The sequence below is a fragment of the Cololabis saira genome, chromosome 4, assembly GCF_033807715.1.
Source record: "Cololabis saira isolate AMF1-May2022 chromosome 4, fColSai1.1, whole genome shotgun sequence".
Lineage (NCBI taxonomy): Eukaryota > Metazoa > Chordata > Actinopteri > Beloniformes > Belonidae > Cololabis > Cololabis saira.
This window is the reverse complement of record NC_084590.1, coordinates 49997853-50008080: the sequence shown is the minus strand read 5'-3', so window position 1 is coordinate 50008080 and position 10228 is coordinate 49997853.

Here is a 10228-nt window from a genome sequence, read left to right as displayed (position 1 = left end):
ATGATCTTCCCTTTGACCCATCAGGTTCACCCAGTAATTAGCCTGAAGTTGTTTTCTCCGCAGGTACAAAGGCATTTCCCCCATCTCAACTTGCAAGGAGCACACCGGAGATGATTTTATTGCTCCTGTGCATATCCTCAGCGCTTTAGCTTGGATTACATCCAGCCCAGCCAGCACAGACTTGGAGGCAGACCCATACACCAAGCTTCCATACTCCATCCTTGATCTTATCAGGTACACATAGATCTGTCTTAGTGATGCTTTATCTGCTCCCCACTCTAATCCAGCTAAGCACCTCATCATATTCAGCACTTTTTTGCACTTGTCTATGACTTTGCGTGTATGGTCCCTCCATGTGAGCCTCGTGTCAAAAAACACACCCAGAAATTTAAAGCTCTTAACCCTCTCCAAGCTATTACCATACAGCAACAGCTTCACATTCTCATCAATTTTCTTTCTAGTGAAGAACATAGCTTTTGTTTTCTCCACAGAGAATCTGAAGCCCCACTTCCTTCCCCACTCCTCCACTTGTGCCACAGCTTCCTGCATTTTCCTCACTATAAATGTCACATTCTTTCCCCTCTTCCATAAACTCCCATCGTCGGCAAATAACGACCTGCCAATCCCCTGCTGGACATTCAGAAAAACGTCATTTATCATTATGTTAAATAGCAGCGGGCTTATCACGCTCCCCTGGGGGGTCCCATTCTCCACCACACATCTTCTAGATATGTCCCGGCCTATTTTAACTTGGATACTTCTATTGTTCAGAAAGTTCATTATCCAGTTAAACATACTTCCTCCCACTCCTAGCATGTGTAGTTTAATTAAGAGACCCTCCACCCATAACATATCATACGCTTTTTCCACATCCAGAAAAACTGCCACCACCGTTTCCTTTCCCATTTGAGCTTTCCTTATTTCATCCTCTAAGCATATTATTGAGTCCGTCGTACTTCTCCCTTTCCTAAAACCACTCTGACAATTAACCATCAGTCCTCTCTCTTCTATAAAATGCATCAACCTTCCATTAACCAACCTTTCCATTAGTTTTCCCATATGCGATGTTAGAGCTATTGGTCTGTAGTTTCCTGGCTTGCTTGCATCCTTCCCCGGTTTCCTAATGGGAATAATAACTGCCTCCTTCCACCCTAAGGGAATTACTCCTTCTTCCCAGACTTTATTATACAGCCTCAAAAGTTTCTCCAATCCTTCGTCACTTAAGTGTCTCAACATAACATAGCAGACACTGTCTTTCCCTGGGGCTGAATTCCTACAATTAGCCAGTGCACTCTTTAGCTCCCTCATTGTAAATGATACATTATATTTATCATTTATCCTTCCTTTCTTCTGGATTGCTTCTGCATGTGCCCTTTTGGTTTCTTCTCTACTTCTTTTCTCCTCTTCTGATAAATTATCGAAACTGTGTATTCTACTCAGCGTGTTCACCATCATTTCTGCCTTCTCCTCATTTGATATGGCCACCTGTTCCCCATCTGACAGGATTGGGTAACTCCATTCTCTTCTATTTCCTTCCATTTTCCTTATCATTCCCCATACTTCAGTTATAGTGGTTGTATTCCCTATGGAGCTGCAGTAGTCCCTCCAGTATGTTCTTTTTGCTTGCCTTATAGTTCTTCTAGCTACTGCTTGCAGCTTCTTGTACTCAACCAATTGTTGAAAGTTATGGGTCCTCTTTAGTATCCTAAAGGCTCTATTTCTGTTTTTGACTGCCTTTTTACATTTGTCATTCCACCATGGAACCGCCTTCCTCTTATTTTTTCCTGAACTTTTAGGTATTGCAACCTCTGCAGCCATGCATATACTCTGTCGTACTTTCACTTCATATTCATCAATACCATTTCCTTCTTGGATTTCCCTGAGATGCTCATCACTCAGTCTCCTAAATATTTCCCAATTTGCTTTCTTAAAAATCCATCCTCCACAACCATTCTCCATTTGCAAAACCACCTCAATACCCATTTTACACATAACAGGATAGTGATCACTCCCTATAGTCCCTCTTCCATATACCTCCCATTCACACCTTGGCGCCAATCTACTGGACACCAATGTAAGATCTAACACCGACTCTTTTCCAGTTCTTACATCTATCCTCGTCTTTCTCCCATCATTCACACACACTAAATTCCTATCATTCAGCATCTCTTCCATTACCTGCCCATTATTATCTGTCTTCTCTCCTCCCCATAATGTGCTGTGTGCATTAAAATCCCCGCACCATATAACATTGTCTGCATCTTGGCCTTCTACTTTCTCCAGGTCATCTAATCTCAGCTCTTTACACGGATTATAATAATTTATTACCACCACCTTCTTTCTGTCTGCCCATATTTCCACTACTATATACTCTTGTCCCTCCCCTGTACCCACCACTCTATATGGCACTCCCCTCTTTACAAAAGTAGCACACCCCCCTCCATTCCCCTGATCTCTATCTCGTCTAACACAAATGTAGTTTAACAAAACAAAATCCAAATGAGGTTTTAGCCATGTTTCCTGGATACAAATTACATCAGGTTTCACCCTTCTGCTATCAATAAACTGTTTAAAATCTTGGCCATTCACTAACAGGCTTCTTGCATTCCACTGTAGTAACAGCATGATCAGGAGGAACATCCTGCACTACATCCTTCCTGGCTGGGTAGTGCCCCTGCACTTAACCCATCCCGTATCATCTCCCACTTTAATCCCACCATATCCAAGTGCTGGATTGCTGCTTTTGCAATAATTTGGATCCTTTCCGTCTTAGACTTAACCTCTGTTGTAGCATTGATTACCCCTGCAATAAAGATTACGAGATCCCTCTTCTTTCTCCATGCCTTCTCCTCCTTCTCTCTGAATGTTTTTTGTCTCTGATTCCACACATTTCCAGACACTACTTCCCCACGGCCATTTCCTCCTTTATCCATCACTGTTACTTCCATCCTTTTAACTGCTTCTGCATGTGAGACTTTCTCCTTCACTTTAATATTCTGCACCTCAGCCTCCTTCCTCATTACTTCACAGCCCCAATACGCTGCACTATGGGCTCCCCCACAATTACAGCATCTTGGCCTTACTCCCTCTCCACACTCCCCATAATCATGGTTTCCTCCACATTTTGCACACCGTTTGTCCCCTCTACAGAACTTTGCCACATGGCCAAATTTCTGGCATTTGAAACATCTCATAGGTTTTGGCACAAACTCTCTTACCCTATATCTCATGAATCCAAAATACAGCTCACTAGGCGGGTCCTTAACACTAAATTGTACCAAAACAGACTCAGATTCCTTTTTCTCCACTCCCTTAGTCAACCGCTTTGCACTCTGAACTTCATCACACTTCTCCTTTAAGTTTTTCACCAGCTCCTTCATATCAACAGACAAGGGAATCCCATAGATGACTCCCCTACTTCCCTGCTCCCCCACTCTCACCACCTTCGTCACCACCACTTTTCCCATACTTTGCAGCTTTTGAGCCCTTGCAACCTGTTCTTCCGACACACATCCTATTAATAAATTACCATCACTAAAGACTCTAGCAAACTTCACATCCCCTACCTGATTTTTAATAACCTTCGTTAGTTTTATTGGATCTATATTCTTCACCCCCTCCCCATCAAACCTCACCACAACTTTCCATTTTTCCTCCATCGCCTGCTCTGCCTCTACTCCTCTAAGCCTCTTAGTTCCCCTGTTCACTGTCCTTACCTCCCAACTACCACTCCCTTCCTCCTCTTCCTCAAACTCCTCCATACTCCAACTACTTTCCCCCTGAGCCCCCGCCATAGCCAGCAAAGAGAGTATACGAAAGCGAACCGTATACCGGACCTATACAGGCCGTCGGCCGGTCGCTCCCACCTACCCCCTCGGCTAGCCCGCGGTTGCAAAGCTAAATTAAATATCGTGTTCTAATAATTCCGAAAACTCTGGTACTCAAGTGTATCAAGTCCGACCAACGTGTCTGCAACCTAGCAGCCGCCTCTCCTATCCGGACCACGTGGTTCGGTTCCCTGCAGAAAACACGGAACAATTATCTCTTTTTAGACGGGGATAAACTCCCGCTTCCGGTCCCGACGAAGAACTTCCGGTTACAAGCAAGAAAACCTGGATCTGGATCAGTTAAAGACCTGGATCTGGATCAGTTAAAGACCTGGATCTGGATCAGTTAAAGACCTGGATCTGGATCAGTTAGGCTACGTTCACACTGCAGTCCTTAATGCTCAATTCCGATTTTTTCCCATATCCGATTTTTTTGTGTGGCTGTTCACATTATCTTTTAAAATGTGTCCTATATCCGACTCGAGTGTGAACGCATCGCGGCCTTGAACTGACCCGCATGCGCAGAGGCGTGTGATGATGACAATGAACAGGTGCCTGTGAACTACCAATTATCCATCAAGCTCCACAATTATCATGTTAACATTAAATCAGATAGATTTGTCAAGGACGTTTCTCTTGCATCTTTATCATTGTGCGGGCATGAATTCTCAGAGTTTTGCGGGAGCGGGCGGGAGTGGATGTAAACACTGCGGGCGCAAATGCAGCGGGAGCGGGATGAAGAAAACAGTCCCGCTATAGCAGGGCTCTAGCTCCGCTCCCCGGAGTGTCAGCTCTGCTCTCCGGCGTTCAGCTGGGTTTATCACCTAACACACGGTCCAGCTCGCTGTAAAACGGGCAGGTTATGCGACCACGACCGCTTCCTGATTTGAATCCTTAGCTTCTTTATTTAGTAATGCTTAAATTCAGCGGGTTGTCTCGTCTGATCTGAGGTCAGGTGAAAAAGGTGAGCGCGGAGGAGAGGCGGAGGAGAGGAGGAGGAGAGGAGGAGAGGCGGAGGAGAGGAGGAGGAGAGGAGGAGAGGCGGAGGAGAGGAGGAGAGGAGGAGGGGAGGAGGAGAGGCGGAGGCGGCCCGGAGCGACCCCCGCCGTCTCCCGTGTCTCTCCCCCGCCGTCTCCCGTGTCTCCCCCCCGCCGTCTCCCGTGTCTCCCCCGCGGCTCGGGGCTCTGCGTGTGACGTCAAAGTCGCATTAATTCCGACCTGGCTGTTCACACTGAGGTCGCATTGCAAAACATCAGACCTGTATCCGATTTAGAACCACATATGGAAGCGACCTGAATCTGATTTGAAAAGATCATATTCCATGTGACTTGTGCTGTTCACACTGTCATAAACAAATCGGATCTGAGTCACATATGAGCAAAAAATCAGATTTGGGTCACTTGGGAACTGCAGTGTGAACGTAGCCTTAAAGACCTGGATCTGGATCAGTTAAAGACCTGGATCTGGATCAGTTAAAGACCTGGATCTGGATCAGTTAAAGACCTGGATCTGGATCAGTTAAAGACCTGGATCTGGATAAGTTTTTATTTTTGTGCAAGGATAAACTTTCACATTTATTCATATTTAGTCTTAATCCTGAAGCATTAGAGAATTGATTAATCAAGTTAATAGAATGAGATAATGTGAGTTTATCTTTTAAGAGGAGTTTTGTGTCATCTGCTAGCTGGGAAATGTTTAATTCTCTACCAGGAATAGATATACCTTCCAGATTTTGACGGTTTACTGTATTATATTATATTATATTATATATATATATATATATATATATATATATTATATTATATTATATTATATTGTATGAATTGACAACAGTTCAGTGACAGAAACAAAAAGGTGGTAAAGGGCAACCTTGACGTAACTCTGTTACTTTGGAATCTTTTAGAGGTGTTCCTGTTAATCATTACAGAGCTGTTGATATCTCTATAAAACATGTTAATAACTTTAATAAACTTAATAAACTTTAATAAAGTTGTGACTAAAACCAAATGCATTTAGAGATGCATTAAGAGCATGCATTAATGCATTAAGAGATTGTAAAAGAAAGAAAGGCTTTATAAAAGTGTAAGAACAAGATAAAGCTTCAGCGTGTACTTCGGTGCAGAATCCAGTAAATCTAAAAGGATCTAATGTTACAGCTAATATGTCCATTTTTCATAAAGCCTGTTTGAGTTTCCACAATGATGGTATCTAGCCAATCTTTTAATCTGTTAGCATTGACTAATGCCAATATTTGTAATCAATTGTTAAGAGAGTTATAGGGCTCATATTTTCTATTGTGTGGGTCTTTGTCAGGTTTGGGAATAAGAGAAATAATCCGGTTTCATTGTGGTTTCATCTCCCCTTGACTGATGCATCTTTATACAAACACATTAAAGGATTTTGAACAAGTTCCCAAAAGTGAGTATGAAATTAAACAGATAATCCGTCGATACCTGGTGATTTTCCTTCTTCATTAAAAACAAGTTATTTTTGATTTCAATAATAGAGAAGTCAGAGTCACAAGTGGATTTAACATTTTCATCAATTGAGGGAATATTAGGTTGGATTTTCTCAAGAAAGTCTGCACAATCTTTACATTGAAGTTAGAGTTATAGAGTTTTCCATAAAATTCAGAAACAAATTTATTTATCAGATGTTTATCATGTGTGTATTGTTCTTTTTGTATTAATAAATGTGGCTTATTTCTCTTTCAGCCTTGAAGCTTTGTCTCGTTCCTTGTTCAATTATACATGTTTAGTTTGATTATCCACTTGAAATGATTGTTAATTATATGACTGGAACAGATAAGATCACATTGAAAAAACCCTCAGGGAAAACCTTTAATTATAAATAAATAGCAACAATAACTGGAGTAAGTAGCTAAAACACAAAGGTTAGGAAGAGACAAAACCACATGAGCAGAATGATCAGTGGAAGGTGGAGCTGCTTTAAGTTTCCAGAACAGACTCTTGGCAGGTACGTCGTCTAGTTGTTCTCCAGGTCCACGTATCTGAAAGAGAAAGACATTTATATAATATCAATTATTTTTATATTTTTTTTCAAGTTTTTTTCAGTTTTTTTAAAAGTTTTTTCAGGGTTTTTCATTTTATTTCAGGTTTTTTCAAGTTTTTTCAGTTTTTTTTCAGGTTTTTTCAAATTTTTTCAGGTCTTTTTCAAGTTTTTTCAAGTTTTTTTCAGGTTTTATTCAAGTTTCTTCAAGTTTTTTCAGGTTTTTTTCAGGTTTTTTCAGATTTTTTCAAGTTTTTTCAGGTTTTTTCATTTTTTTTCAGGTTTTTTTCAGGTTTTTTCAGGTTTTTTCAGATTTTTTCAAGTTTTTTCAGGTTTTTTCATTTTTTCCCATCTTTTTCAGGTTTTTTTTCAAGTTTTTTCAAGTTTTTTCAGTTTTTTTCCATTTTTTTCCAGGTTTTTTCAGATTTTTTCAAGTTTTTTCACGTTTTTTCATTTTTTTCTGGTTTCTTTCAAAATTCGAAGACGACAAAACCAAATGAGCAGAATGATCAGTGGAAGGTGGAGCTGCTTTAAGTTTCCAGAACAGACTCTTGGCAGGTACGTCGTCTAGTTGTTCTCCAGGTCCACGTATCTGAAAGAGAAAGACATTTAATATCAACCATATTAAGGTATAAACCTCATTCTGGTTTTCTAAAGAATTCTAGAATGAGTTTTCCTCCTTCCTCCTCCGTTTGGTGTTGCAGTTCATGTATTCGTCCAGCAGATGGCGATATTTCCCCGAATCACCGCTCTGGGTTCTTTAGTTCTGCTTAAGCCTCGGTATTTACATTAAGTTCATGTGAGTGATAGCGTTGCTGGAGAAATGATTGTTCTGCTTTGATTCTCTTCTGTCTTAAAGGTAAATAAAAAGGAAGAGTTTGTAGTTGTTGGTGTAATGTCTCTTTCCTCCACTTGATGTCGCTGTGCCGGCTCTCCTGCAGCTGCCGGCGGAGCCCAGACCGGAAACAGAGGAATCACTTCATAGTTTCATCACATGGAATCACTTTACATTTGATTCAGAGATATTTGTATCATTTACTCCATCATTGTATTTCTGTTCCATCTATTTAAACCTGGTTGCTGTTTGTTCAGCAAGTTTGGATAATAAAGTTTTTATTTTTTTTAAAAAGAGGTCACGTGGTTCCGGTTCCGTCCTCACAGTGGAGGTTTTGCAGACGATTGAAGATCTGCAGGATCAGAACCAGGACTAGGACTCGGAGATGGACCGGGACCAGGAGTCCAGCATCAGGACCAGAGCGGGATCTTCCTCTGGTCTGCAGGTCAGTGTTCAGGTCCAGGTTCTGCAGGTTCTGCAGGTCACAAACGTGTTTTAAACGTGTTTTAAATGTGTTTTAAACGTGTTTCCGTCTGAATTAGTCCGCCAGGTCAACCACGTAAATGTCTTCAGAAAGAGGATCTCGCTCCCACCTCCTCGGTGTAAATTCTTTTCACTTTAAAAAAAAGAACTATTTATGTTAAGCATAGGATAAAAGTTTGAACTCAGATTTTTGAGAAGTATTTTCACGATCGTTATTTTAATAGCGGGACTATTTCCAGCGGCGCCGGTGTCGAGGAGCGCTTCGGACGCGTCACGTGATCGCGCTGGACCAATAGCAGCGGCCCCTGATGTAAACACACCTGACGTCATACAATGTGGACGCAACCTCGGCTTCCCAAATATGTAGAAAAATACAATATAATGAGCCGAAAAGTGCACAAACATGACTAAAAACAGTGTTATATGAGGCCACAATGAAGATGAATTATAAACTAAAGTGAAATAATAAACATTTCCCATAATGTGATTTCGTTTTTATCATCGTGTTTTATCATCATCTTTATCACTAGACATGTCTATGCAACACTATCCCATTAATGTCACGACCATGATAATATACCTAACCTCCAGTTAATATAAAACCATTATGTATAACACATACAAAGTTTATTTATTTGGGGCTATTTCAGCATATCTTGATTGAATTTAAATTAATAACAATCATGGCTCTGTCAGTGAAATGGATTTGATCTACTTAACTACACCTACAGGACTGTGTCAGAAAATTAGAATATTGTGATAAAGTTCTTTATTTTCTGTAATGCAATTTAAAAAAAACAAAAAAAAAAAAAAAAAAAAATGTCATACATTCTGGATTCATTACAAATCAACTGAAATATTGCAAGCCTTTTTATTATTTTAATATTGCTGATCATGGTTTACAGCTTAAGAAAACTAAAATATCCTATCTCAAAAAATTTGAATATTCTGGGAATCTTAATCTTAAACTGTAAGCCATAATCAGCAATATTAAAATAATAAAAGGCTTGCAATATTTCAGTTGATTTGTAATGAATCCATAATGTATGACATTTTTGTTTTTGTAATTGCATTACAGATAATCACAATATTCTAATTGTTTGAGACAGTCCTGTTTGTGTTCAGGCAGTTGGAACAATGTTAAACAGAGAAAGACTATTACTACAGGTAATAGTCATGACAGGGTCACTGGGATTGCAGCCAGAATGACATCAGGTAACTTCCCTTTCACTATGCATTAATTCACCATCATTACATGGCATGCATTAGATCACTATACATGGCAGTATGAGAACTGTAGCTTTATTTTATCACAAGAACTTAAAAGCAATGAGTAAATGTTGGTAATGTGTCATTTACAATAATCAATAGACAATGAATCAATATCACAAGATAATAATACATTTTATTTGTATGGCGCCTTTCAAGACACTCAAGGTCGCCTGACAGAGCAAGAAATACAACAATAGAAATAAAAATTACAACAGTAAAAAACAAGTATAAAAAAAATTAACACATTGTCGACAGCAGAGTCTAATCCTAATCATAAGCCTGCCTAAATAGATGGGTCTTGAGGTGAGATTTAAAGGTGGGAAGAGTGTCTATGTTCCTGATGTCGGGGGGGGGGGGGGGGGGGGGGGGCTGTTCCAGAGGCGAGGGGCAGAGCGGCTGAAAGCTCTACCCCCCATGGTGGACAGGCGGGCTGGGGGAACAGTGAGGTTGGTGGAGGAGGCAGACCTGAGTGACCGGGTGGGATTGTTGATATGGATGAGGTCTGACAGGTAAGGGGGGGCAAGATTATGGATGGCATTGAAAGTGTTGATGAGGATTTTGTAATCTATGCGGTATTTGATGGGAAGCCAGTGGAGTTGGTGGAGAACGGGGGTGATGTGGGAGATGGCAGGGGTTTTGGTAACGATGCGGGCTGAAGCATTCTGGACCAGCTGGATTTTATGGAGGAGTTTGTGGGGGAGACCGAATAGGAGGGAGTTACGGTAATCGAGACGGGAGGTGACCAGAGAGTGAACCAGGATGGCAGTGCTGTTGGGGGTGAGTGAGGGGCGGAGGCGGTTTA